Source organism: Leopardus geoffroyi, chromosome D4, assembly GCF_018350155.1.
Source record: "Leopardus geoffroyi isolate Oge1 chromosome D4, O.geoffroyi_Oge1_pat1.0, whole genome shotgun sequence".
In the NCBI taxonomy this organism is placed as follows: Eukaryota; Metazoa; Chordata; class Mammalia; order Carnivora; family Felidae; genus Leopardus; species Leopardus geoffroyi.
In genome coordinates this window covers 31,711,028-31,723,493 of record NC_059342.1, presented here as the reverse complement: position 1 = coordinate 31,723,493, position 12,466 = coordinate 31,711,028, and positions in this window count along the sequence as shown.

Here is a 12,466-nt window from a genome sequence, read left to right as displayed (position 1 = left end):
CCAGATGCGAGCGCGTGGCACTTGCCGCATCAGCCCGGCATCCGTTTTCGACCCAGCAGTCTCAGTGAGACTGGACGCTAGTGGAAAGATGGCTTGCCCAGGGCGTGTCGTGCGGTGGAGGGCATGGCACCTTGGGTGTAGGTCGGCATGGGTTTTCCAACTTGTGGCTTCCCGCAACTCGGTGTCAGTTCCTAAGCTGATTCCTCCACACTTTCGTTTCTCGGGGTTGAGTGCATGGCAGTGTCGTCGTGGGCCCCGCATGCGTTTTCAAACACTACGTAATCTTACTGACACAAGGTGCCCGTTGAGAGATGGTTTCGCCATCTTGTTCTTTGCCAAGAGGTGAGCGTACGGCCCTTTGGGGGGGCATCGTCCTCGCACGGGTGTTCCAACACCTCTCACCTGGGGCAACCAGACGTTAGCCTGGAAGATGGTTTCCCCACAGTGATCTTTCAGAGTCGGCTACGTGCCACTTTGTCCCCAGGGTTGCCGGCATTGGGTTTCAAACGCTTCACAGGGAGTGAAACGAGAGGTTACTTGAAAGACGGTGATCCCACCGTGTTGTTCCTCGGAGGTGAGTCTAGGGCACCTTAGGCTTAGGCCCCGCAAGGATGTTCTAACCCTCCGAAATTAGTGGAAACTCGGGGTAGTTGAACGACCACGGTTTCACCACTCTGCCGAGTCCCAGAGTTGAGTAGCTGGCCCGCTCCGCATAGGCCCTGCAGAGTCGAGCCTTCCAACGTATTCGGCAGAGCGAAACCAGACGGTACTTGAACGACGGCCTCCCCACAGTGCTGTCTCACAGAGTTCAGCATGTGGCATGTTTCCATCTAGGCCTCGCCATAGGTTTTCAGACCCTTTTTTTAACTGACACGAGGTGACCGTGGAAAGATGGTTTCCCGACCGCGTCCGTTGTGTTGGGTACATGGCGCTTTCCACCTAGACCCTGCATTCACTTTCCAACATTTCTGACTCCCGGAAACAATGTCTGAGTTGAAAGATGGTCTCTCTCTCTCTCCCCCCCCTTCCTCCTCCGCCCTCTCCCCCCCTCTCCCCTCCCATACACACACACACACACACACACACACACACAGTGTCGTCTCACAGACTTGACTGACTCTAGGGCACTTTCCTCAGGGGCCCCGCATGATTTTCAGACACGTGTCAGCCAAACCAGCTGTTAGTCGAAGGATGTTTCACCAACCGTGTTGTTTCCAAGAGTTGAGTATATGGCCCTTTCCGTGTAGCTGCCCCCACAGGGGCTCAAACACTTGTAACTGTGAAATGAGATGTTAGACGACAGACCGTCTCACTACAAGGGTTTTCTCGCAGCGCCGAGTACAAGGCCCTTTCTGCGTAGGGCCTGCATTCGTTTTCAGACACTTCTACATTAAGGAAGCAAGTCGGTCGTTGAAAGGTAGTTCCCCGGTGTCTCCCAGAGCTGAGTATACGGCCCTTGCCGTGGAGAACCCGCAGGCATCTCAAACACTCGTAACCTAGTGAACCAAGGTGCGAGTGGAAGGACGGTCACCCCACAGCGTCGATTCGCAGAGTTGAGCATAGGTGACCCTTTCCACCCTTTCCCACCCTGCCTGCTGTTTCCAGCCCTTCTAGGTTCGTGACGTCCCAGACTAGGGGAAATCTATCGGGAGTCTAAGCAGAAAGTGCCTTCTACTCAACTGTGCGAAAGCACTGTGGGCAAGCCATCCTTCGACTACTATCTTGTTTCGTTACCTTGGAAGTTGTTGGACAACCTAGCGCAGCCCACGAGGAAAGTTACATGTACTCAATTCTGTCAAGTAGCACTTTGGGGAACTTATCTTTCAACTACCATCTCGTTTCCCGAAGGTAGAAGTGTTTGAAATCCCAGGCGGAGACTTTGCGGATAGTGCCATATCCTCTACTCTGTGAAACACTGTGGGGATACCGTCTTGCAAGGAAGATCTCTTGTCGCCAAGTTAGACGTGGTAGTAACCATATACGGGGCCTGGGCAGAGTGTCATATACTGAACTTTGTGAAACAACGTGGTAGGGAAACCATCTTTCACCTGACATGTCCTTTCACTAAGTTAGAGTTGTTTGAAGAGCAATGCGGGGACCAGGCAGAGAGCGTCATAGACTGAATTCTGTGAAACAACACTGTGGGGAAACCCTCTTTCCCCTATCTCGTTTCACGAAGTTAGAATTGTTTCAGAAACTATGAGAAGCCAATGCCGGTCGTGCCATAGCCTCAACTCTGTCAACCAGCACTTTGCAAGCACTAGTGTTTTGAAACTCTCTTTCAACTCTCCCCTGATTTCACCAAGTGAGAACTCTTGAAAAAACCTATTCGGGGCCTAGGCCAAAAGAGCCACATACTTAGCCGCGTCGACCAGCACTTTGCAGAAACAATCCATCAAGTAGCATCTTGTTTCCCTAAGTTAGAAGTAGATGAAAACATACGCGGGGAACGCTGCAGAAAGTGACGTATACACGGCTCTGTGAGGGAACACTGTGAACAAACCACCTCGCAACTGCCATTTATCTTGTTTCACTAAGAAGGATTTGAAGACCTGTGTGGGAAGTATGCAGAAAGGTGCATATACTCAATCAACTCTGTGAGAAAACACTGTGGACAAAGCATCTTTCACCTGGCAATCTGGCTTCAAGTTCAGATAGTTTGGCCACCTGTGGATCACCTACAAGGAAAAAGCCGTATGCTCAACTCTCGAGACAACACTGAGTAGGAACCACGTTTCATCTAAGATCTGATTTCACTAAATTAGAGAAGTTTGACTACACGTGCGGGGCCTAGGCAGATAGTGCGATACACTCCACTCTGTGAAACAGCACTGTTTTGAAACAACGCTCATCTGATTTCACTGAGAACTCTTTGAAAACCCTTTCGGGGCCTATGACAAAAGTGACCTATACTCTCCACTCTGTGAAAGAACACTGTGGGGAAACAGTCTTTCAACTATCATCTGGTTTCACTGAGTGAGAGAGACTTCTTTTAAAAACCTAGGCGGGGCCTACACAGTAAGTGGCCATATACTCAAGTTTGTGAAAAGGCACCGTGGGGAAGCCACCTTTCAACTGTCATCTCGTTTCACCAAGTTAGAAGGGTTTCAAAAAACTCTGAGGGGCCTGTGACGGAACTGCCATATACTCAGCTCTGGCAAACGGCACTTTGCAGAAACCAAATGTCGTTCAACCAACATTTTCTCACTACGTTCGAAGTGTTTGAAAACCTATACGGGGAACGATGTGGAAAGTGGCATGCATTCGACCCTGAGAGAATACTGTGGACAAACCCGTCTTTCAACTAACAACTTGTTTCACTAGATAGAAGCCTGATAAAACCTAGGCGGGGACCATGTGGAAAGGGCCAGGTAATCAACTCTGCGAAAAAACACCATGGAGAAACAACTTTCAACTCACATCTAGTTTCACAAAGAAGACTTTGAAAACCTATGCATGAACTACTTATGGAAAGTGCCATGGGCGCAACTCTGGAAACAACAAGGTGGGGAAGGCATGTTTCCCCTAGAATCTGCTTTCACCGAGTTAGAAACGCTTGAATACACATTCGGGACCAAGGCGGATGGTGCCATACACTCCACTCTGTGAAACAGCACTGTGGTGAAACACTCTTTCAACTAACTGCTGATTTCACTTAGTGAGAACTGCTTGAAAATCTACGCAGGACCTACAACGTAAGTGCCATATACTCTACTCTGTGAAACAACACCGAAGGGAAGCCATCACCCAAAATCTGGTTTCACTAAGTCACAAAGTCGTTGGAACATACACGGGTGGCCTAAGGGATAGTGCCTTTTACTCAACTCTGGCAAAGACACTCTGTGTGGAAACGATCCCTCAACGAACATCTTGCTTCAGAAGTTAGAAGCGTTTGAAAAACTATGCGGGGCCAATGACGAACGTGCCATAAGCTCAACTCTGAATGGAACAAACACTGTGCAGAAACTATCTTTCAAAAATCATCAGGTTTCACTATGGTAGATGTGGTTCAAACCGTTTATGGGGCCGACCCGTAAAATGCCTTATACGCTACCCTGGCAATCTACGCGGCGGTGAAAGATTCTTTCAACTCACATCTGAATTCACTGAGAACTGTTTGGAAACTCATGCGGGGCCTCAACGGTAAGTTCCATGGACTCAATCTGTGAAGCAACGTTGTGGGGAAGCCACCTTGCAGCTGACATCTCACTTCACTTGGAACTCCTTGACAAACTTGCGGGGCTTGTGGCGAAAGTGCCCTATGGTCAACTCGGTGGTGAAAAACTTTCCACTAACCTCAGGTTTCGCTAAACGGGAACCCTTTGAAGACACGTGCGGCGCCTACAGACCAAGTGCCATATTCTCAACTCTGTGAAACAACCCTGTCGCCAAACCATCTTTCCACTAACATCTCGGTTCACTAAATTAGAAATGTTTGAGAAATCTATGCGGGGAACGCTCAGGACAGTGACGTATACTCGACGCCGTGAGAAAATAATGTGGACAAACCGTCTTTCAAACAACAACACTGGTGGGGGAACCGTCTTTCAACTAGCATCTCGTTGCCCTAACATTAAAAGGTTTTCAAAACTATGTGGGGCCTATGCCCAAAGTGCAGTATACTCAACTCTGTCAAACTGCACTTTGCGGACAGCGTCTTTCAACTAGTATCTTGCATCACTGAGTTAGAATTGTTTGAAGATCTATGCGGAGAACAATTAGGGAAAGGGCCTTATCATTGACACTGTCAGAGATTACTGTGGAAAAGCCATTTTTCAACCAACATCTTGTTTCACTGCTAGAAGGATTTGAAAAACACTGCGCAGCTTAGGCAGAAAGCGCGTGTTCTCAACTCTATGAGACAGCACTGTGGGATAAACCCCTTTCAGTTAACATCTTGTTTCACAAAGTGAAAATGGTTTCAAATCCTTTGCATGGCTTACGTGGAAGGAGCCATAGGCTTAACTCTGTGAACCAACACTGTGGAGAAACAATCCTTCCCTGAGTCAGAAGGGTTGGCATACACAGGCGGGGCCTAGAAGGAGAGTGCCATGCGCCATGAACTAACAGTTCAACTAACGTTCAACTGACGTTCAACGAACGCCTCGTTTCATGAAGTTAGAAATGTTTGAAAAACTTGCGGAGCCTTTGCCGAAAGTGCCTTATAGTCTCTCAAACTGCACCTTGCGGAAACCATCATGTTTCAACTAACATGTCGTATCACGAAGTTAGAAATGGTTGAATACCCATGTGGGGAACGATGTGGAAAGTGACATATACTCGACACGGTGGGAGAATACTGTGGACGAACCATCTTTCAACTAGCATCTCGTTTCCCTGAGTTGGACGTGTTTGCAAAGCTAAGGGGCCTAGGAGGGAAGTGCCATATACTGAAATCTGTAGAGCCGCACTGGGGGCGGGGGTGGGGGGTGGGGGGCGGCGGTGGGGGAGGAACCATCTTTCAACTGACACCTTGGCTCACTTAGAAGTGTTTGAAAAACCCGTGCGAGACCTACAAGGAAAGTGCCCTATAGGCAACACTGTGAAACAACGCTGCGTAGGAATCTTTGAACTCATATCATGTGTCACCGTTACAAGTGGAGAAATCCTGTATCTATTAGTATAGAGAAAGCGCCGTTCACTTCACTTTGTGAAACATCATTGTGGGGAAACAATCTTTCAAAAACCGCTGGGTCAACTAAGTTGGAAGTGTTGGAAAACCCATGAGGGGCTTACACGGAAAGTGCCAGACACTCAACTCTGTCACCCATCCCTGTGTTGAAGCCGTTGTTAAACAACCATCTCGTTTCACAAGTTCAGAAGTGTTCAAAAACTTCTGTGGGGCTCGTGAGTAAAGTGCCATTAACCTCTGTCAAACAGCGCGTAGCGGGCAAGGTCTGCCCACTAATATCACGTTTCACTGTTACACGTCCTTGAAAACCCGTGTGGAGCTTACGCGGTAAGTGCCATATACTCAAATCTGTCAAGGAGCACTACGGGGAAGCGATCCTTCCATCTCCTTCCACTAAGAATTGACGGAAACGTGTTGCCTAAGGAAGAGATAGGGCCCTACTACTCAACTCTGTGAAACAACACTGTGGGGGAAAGCTTCTTTCAACTACCATGTGCTGTCCCCGAGTTAGACGTGCTTGAAAACTATCCCGCACCTGTGTGGAAACTGCCATATACTCGACCCAGTGAAACACTGCGGGGAAACTACTTTTCAAGTAACGTCTCGTTTCACTAAGTTAGAAGTGCTTGAAAACCTATGCGGAACCTGTGGGGACAGTGCCATATACTCAACCCGGTCAAGCAGCACTTTGGGGAACCAACCTATCTTTCTTTCACCTAACACCTCGTTTCACCTGAGAAGTGTCTGAAAACCTATGCGGACCCTACAGGGTAAGTGTCGTATACTCACCTCTGTGAAAAAAACACTGTGTGGAAACCATATTTCAACTAACGTCGTTTCACTAGGGTAGAAGGGTTTGAACACCTATGCGGGACCTATGCGGAAAGCGCCATATACCGAAATCTGGGCACTTACACTGTGGGGAAGCCCGTCTTTCTGTTGTCATCTTGTTTCGCTAAGGGAGAAGGGTTGGAAAACCTATGCGCGGCCTAGGCCGAAAGGGACATAGACGCAACTTTGTGAAAGAAACCAAACCAGACCAAACCAGACCAAACCAAACCAAACCAAACCAAACCACACTGTGGAGACGCAGCGTCTTTCAGCTCACATCTGGTTTCACAAAGTGAAGATAGTGTGAAAACTTACGAATCACTCACAGGGAAAGGGCCACATACTGAACTCTGTGAAACAAAACTGTGGGGAAAACATCTTTCACCTAATATCTGGTCTCACTAAGTGAAAAGTGTTTGACCACACATGCGGGGCCTAGGCAGACAGTGCCATAGACTCAACTCCGTGAAACAACCCTGGGGTGAAAGAATCTCTCAGCAAACATCTGGTTTCTCTAGGTTCGGTGTGTTTGAAACCCCTTACGGGACCATCACGCAAAGCGCCATACACTCCACTCCGAAATAACACTGTGGTAAAACACTCTTTCAACTAACATCTGATTTCACTGGGAACTCTTTGAAAACCGAGGCGGGGGGTCTACAGGGCAAGTGCCATAGACGCAACTCTAAGAAGCAACAATGGGGGTGGGGAGAAACCATCTTTCAACTGAACGTCTCGTTTTCAGTAGGTTAGAAAGTGCCAAATACTCAGTTCTATCACGCTGCACTGTGCGGAAACCATCTTTCAACTAAATGTTGCATCACGGAGTTAGAAATATTTGACAACCCATGCACGGAACGATGTGGAAAGTGACCTATACGCGACGCTGTGAGAGACTCTTGTGGGCAAACCGTCTTTCCGCTAACCTCTCGTTTCACCGAATTAGAAGTGTTTGAAAACCTATGCGGGGCCTATTCCGAAAGTGTCATTCCCTTTGAAACCACTCTTGGAAAGAAACCACACCGCGGCGAAACCATCTTTCAACTAACATCCGGTTTCACTAATTAGGTGCGTACCGCTTGAAACCTATGCGGGAACTACAGGGTGAGTGCCGTACACTCAACGCGGAGAAACACTGAAGGGAAACCATCTTTCAACCAACATCTCCTTTCACTGTTGCAAGTGTTTGAAAATGTATGCGCGGCCTATGCCCAAAGTGCCACACACTGTGTGCCACACACACTGTGGCCCAGCTCTCAAAATGCACTTGGCGGAAACCATCTTTCAACTCACATCTGGTATCGCTGAGAATTGTTAAAAACCTGTGCAGGGAACGATGTGGAAAGTGACATAGAGCCGAGACTGGGAGACATTACCGTGGACAAACCGTCTTTCAACGGGCCTCTTGTTTCACTAAGAGAGAAGCGTTTGAAAACCCATGCAGGGAAGTATGAGGACAGGGAACGTAAAACAACAGTGTTGTCGGACCATCTTTCCACTGACACCGTGTTTCACTAAGTGAGAAGGGTTGGAAATCTATCGGGAGTCTAAGCGGAAAGTGCCATCTACTCAACTGTGCGAAAGCACTGTGGGCAAGCCATCCTTCGACTACTATCTTGTTTCGTTACCTTGGAAGTTGTTGGACAACCTAGCGCAGCCCACGAGGAAAGTTACATGTACTCAATTCTGTCAAGTAGCACTTTGGGGAACTTATCTTTCAACTACCATCTCGTTTCCCGAAGGTAGAAGTGTTTGAAATCCCAGGCGGAGACTTTGCGGATAGTGCCATATCCTCTACTCTGTGAAACACTGTGGGGATACCGTCTTGCAAGGAAGATCTCTTGTCGCCAAGTTAGACGTGGTAGTAACCATATACGGGGCCTGGGCAGAGTGTCATATACTGAACTTTGTGAAACAACGTGGTAGGGAAACCATCTTTCACCTGACATGTCCTTTCACTAAGTTAGAGTTGTTTGAAGAGCAATGCGGGGACCAGGCAGAGAGCGTCATAGACTGAATTCTGTGAAACAACACTGTGGGGAAACCCTCTTTCCCCTATCTCGTTTCACGAAGTTAGAATTGTTTCAGAAACTATGAGAAGCCAATGCCGGTCGTGCCATAGCCTCAACTCTGTCAACCAGCACTTTGCAAGCACTAGTGTTTTGAAACTCTCTTTCAACTCTCCCCTGATTTCACCAAGTGAGAACTCTTGAAAAAACCTATTCGGGGCCTAGGCCAAAAGAGCCACATACTTAGCCGCGTCGACCAGCACTTTGCAGAAACAATCCATCAAGTAGCATCTTGTTTCCCTAAGTTAGAAGTAGATGAAAACATACGCGGGGAACGCTGCAGAAAGTGACGTATACACGGCTCTGTGAGGGAACACTGTGAACAAACCACCTCGCAACTGCCATTTATCTTGTTTCACTAAGAAGGATTTGAAGACCTGTGTGGGAAGTATGCAGAAAGGTGCATATACTCAATCAACTCTGTGAGAAAACACTGTGGACAAAGCATCTTTCACCTGGCAATCTGGCTTCAAGTTCAGATAGTTTGGCCACCTGTGGATCACCTACAAGGAAAAAGCCGTATGCTCAACTCTCGAGACAACACTGAGTAGGAACCACGTTTCATCTAAGATCTGATTTCACTAAATTAGAGAAGTTTGACTACACGTGCGGGGCCTAGGCAGATAGTGCGATACACTCCACTCTGTGAAACAGCACTGTTTTGAAACAACGCTCATCTGATTTCACTGAGAACTCTTTGAAAACCCTTTCGGGGCCTATGACAAAAGTGACCTATACTCTCCACTCTGTGAAAGAACACTGTGGGGAAACAGTCTTTCAACTATCATCTGGTTTCACTGAGTGAGAGAGACTTCTTTTAAAAACCTAGGCGGGGCCTACACAGTAAGTGGCCATATACTCAAGTTTGTGAAAAGGCACCGTGGGGAAGCCACCTTTCAACTGTCATCTCGTTTCACCAAGTTAGAAGGGTTTCAAAAAACTCTGAGGGGCCTGTGACGGAACTGCCATATACTCAGCTCTGGCAAACGGCACTTTGCAGAAACCAAATGTCGTTCAACCAACATTTTCTCACTACGTTCGAAGTGTTTGAAAACCTATACGGGGAACGATGTGGAAAGTGGCATGCATTCGACCCTGAGAGAATACTGTGGACAAACCCGTCTTTCAACTAACAACTTGTTTCACTAGATAGAAGCCTGATAAAACCTAGGCGGGGACCATGTGGAAAGGGCCAGGTAATCAACTCTGCGAAAAAACACCATGGAGAAACAACTTTCAACTCACATCTAGTTTCACAAAGAAGACTTTGAAAACCTATGCATGAACTACTTATGGAAAGTGCCATGGGCGCAACTCTGGAAACAACAAGGTGGGGAAGGCATGTTTCCCCTAGAATCTGCTTTCACCGAGTTAGAAACGCTTGAATACACATTCGGGACCAAGGCGGATGGTGCCATACACTCCACTCTGTGAAACAGCACTGTGGTGAAACACTCTTTCAACTAACTGCTGATTTCACTTAGTGAGAACTGCTTGAAAATCTACGCAGGACCTACAACGTAAGTGCCATATACTCTACTCTGTGAAACAACACCGAAGGGAAGCCATCACCCAAAATCTGGTTTCACTAAGTCACAAAGTCGTTGGAACATACACGGGTGGCCTAAGGGATAGTGCCTTTTACTCAACTCTGGCAAAGACACTCTGTGTGGAAACGATCCCTCAACGAACATCTTGCTTCAGAAGTTAGAAGCGTTTGAAAAACTATGCGGGGCCAATGACGAACGTGCCATAAGCTCAACTCTGAATGGAACAAACACTGTGCAGAAACTATCTTTCAAAAATCATCAGGTTTCACTATGGTAGATGTGGTTCAAACCGTTTATGGGGCCGACCCGTAAAATGCCTTATACGCTACCCTGGCAATCTACGCGGCGGTGAAAGATTCTTTCAACTCACATCTGAATTCACTGAGAACTGTTTGGAAACTCATGCGGGGCCTCAACGGTAAGTTCCATGGACTCAATCTGTGAAGCAACGTTGTGGGGAAGCCACCTTGCAGCTGACATCTCACTTCACTTGGAACTCCTTGACAAACTTGCGGGGCTTGTGGCGAAAGTGCCCTATGGTCAACTCGGTGGTGAAAAACTTTCCACTAACCTCAGGTTTCGCTAAACGGGAACCCTTTGAAGACACGTGCGGCGCCTACAGACCAAGTGCCATATTCTCAACTCTGTGAAACAACCCTGTCGCCAAACCATCTTTCCACTAACATCTCGGTTCACTAAATTAGAAATGTTTGAGAAATCTATGCGGGGAACGCTCAGGACAGTGACGTATACTCGACGCCGTGAGAAAATAATGTGGACAAACCGTCTTTCAAACAACAACACTGGTGGGGGAACCGTCTTTCAACTAGCATCTCGTTGCCCTAACATTAAAAGGTTTTCAAAACTATGTGGGGCCTATGCCCAAAGTGCAGTATACTCAACTCTGTCAAACTGCACTTTGCGGACAGCGTCTTTCAACTAGTATCTTGCATCACTGAGTTAGAATTGTTTGAAGATCTATGCGGAGAACAATTAGGGAAAGGGCCTTATCATTGACACTGTCAGAGATTACTGTGGAAAAGCCATTTTTCAACCAACATCTTGTTTCACTGCTAGAAGGATTTGAAAAACACTGCGCAGCTTAGGCAGAAAGCGCGTGTTCTCAACTCTATGAGACAGCACTGTGGGATAAACCCCTTTCAGTTAACATCTTGTTTCACAAAGTGAAAATGGTTTCAAATCCTTTGCATGGCTTACGTGGAAGGAGCCATAGGCTTAACTCTGTGAACCAACACTGTGGAGAAACAATCCTTCCCTGAGTCAGAAGGGTTGGCATACACAGGCGGGGCCTAGAAGGAGAGTGCCATGCGCCATGAACTAACAGTTCAACTAACGTTCAACTGACGTTCAACGAACGCCTCGTTTCATGAAGTTAGAAATGTTTGAAAAACTTGCGGAGCCTTTGCCGAAAGTGCCTTATAGTCTCTCAAACTGCACCTTGCGGAAACCATCATGTTTCAACTAACATGTCGTATCACGAAGTTAGAAATGGTTGAATACCCATGTGGGGAACGATGTGGAAAGTGACATATACTCGACACGGTGGGAGAATACTGTGGACGAACCATCTTTCAACTAGCATCTCGTTTCCCTGAGTTGGACGTGTTTGCAAAGCTAAGGGGCCTAGGAGGGAAGTGCCATATACTGAAATCTGTAGAGCCGCACTGGGGGCGGGGGTGGGGGGTGGGGGGCGGCGGTGGGGGAGGAACCATCTTTCAACTGACACCTTGGCTCACTTAGAAGTGTTTGAAAAACCCGTGCGAGACCTACAAGGAAAGTGCCCTATAGGCAACACTGTGAAACAACGCTGCGTAGGAATCTTTGAACTCATATCATGTGTCACCGTTACAAGTGGAGAAATCCTGTATCTATTAGTATAGAGAAAGCGCCGTTCACTTCACTTTGTGAAACATCATTGTGGGGAAACAATCTTTCAAAAACCGCTGGGTCAACTAAGTTGGAAGTGTTGGAAAACCCATGAGGGGCTTACACGGAAAGTGCCAGACACTCAACTCTGTCACCCATCCCTGTGTTGAAGCCGTTGTTAAACAACCATCTCGTTTCACAAGTTCAGAAGTGTTCAAAAACTTCTGTGGGGCTCGTGAGTAAAGTGCCATTAACCTCTGTCAAACAGCGCGTAGCGGGCAAGGTCTGCCCACTAATATCACGTTTCACTGTTACACGTCCTTGAAAACCCGTGTGGAGCTTACGCGGTAAGTGCCATATACTCAAATCTGTCAAGGAGCACTACGGGGAAGCGATCCTTCCATCTCCTTCCACTAAGAATTGACGGAAACGTGTTGCCTAAGGAAGAGATAGGGCCCTACTACTCAACTCTGTGAAACAACACTGTGGGGGAAAGC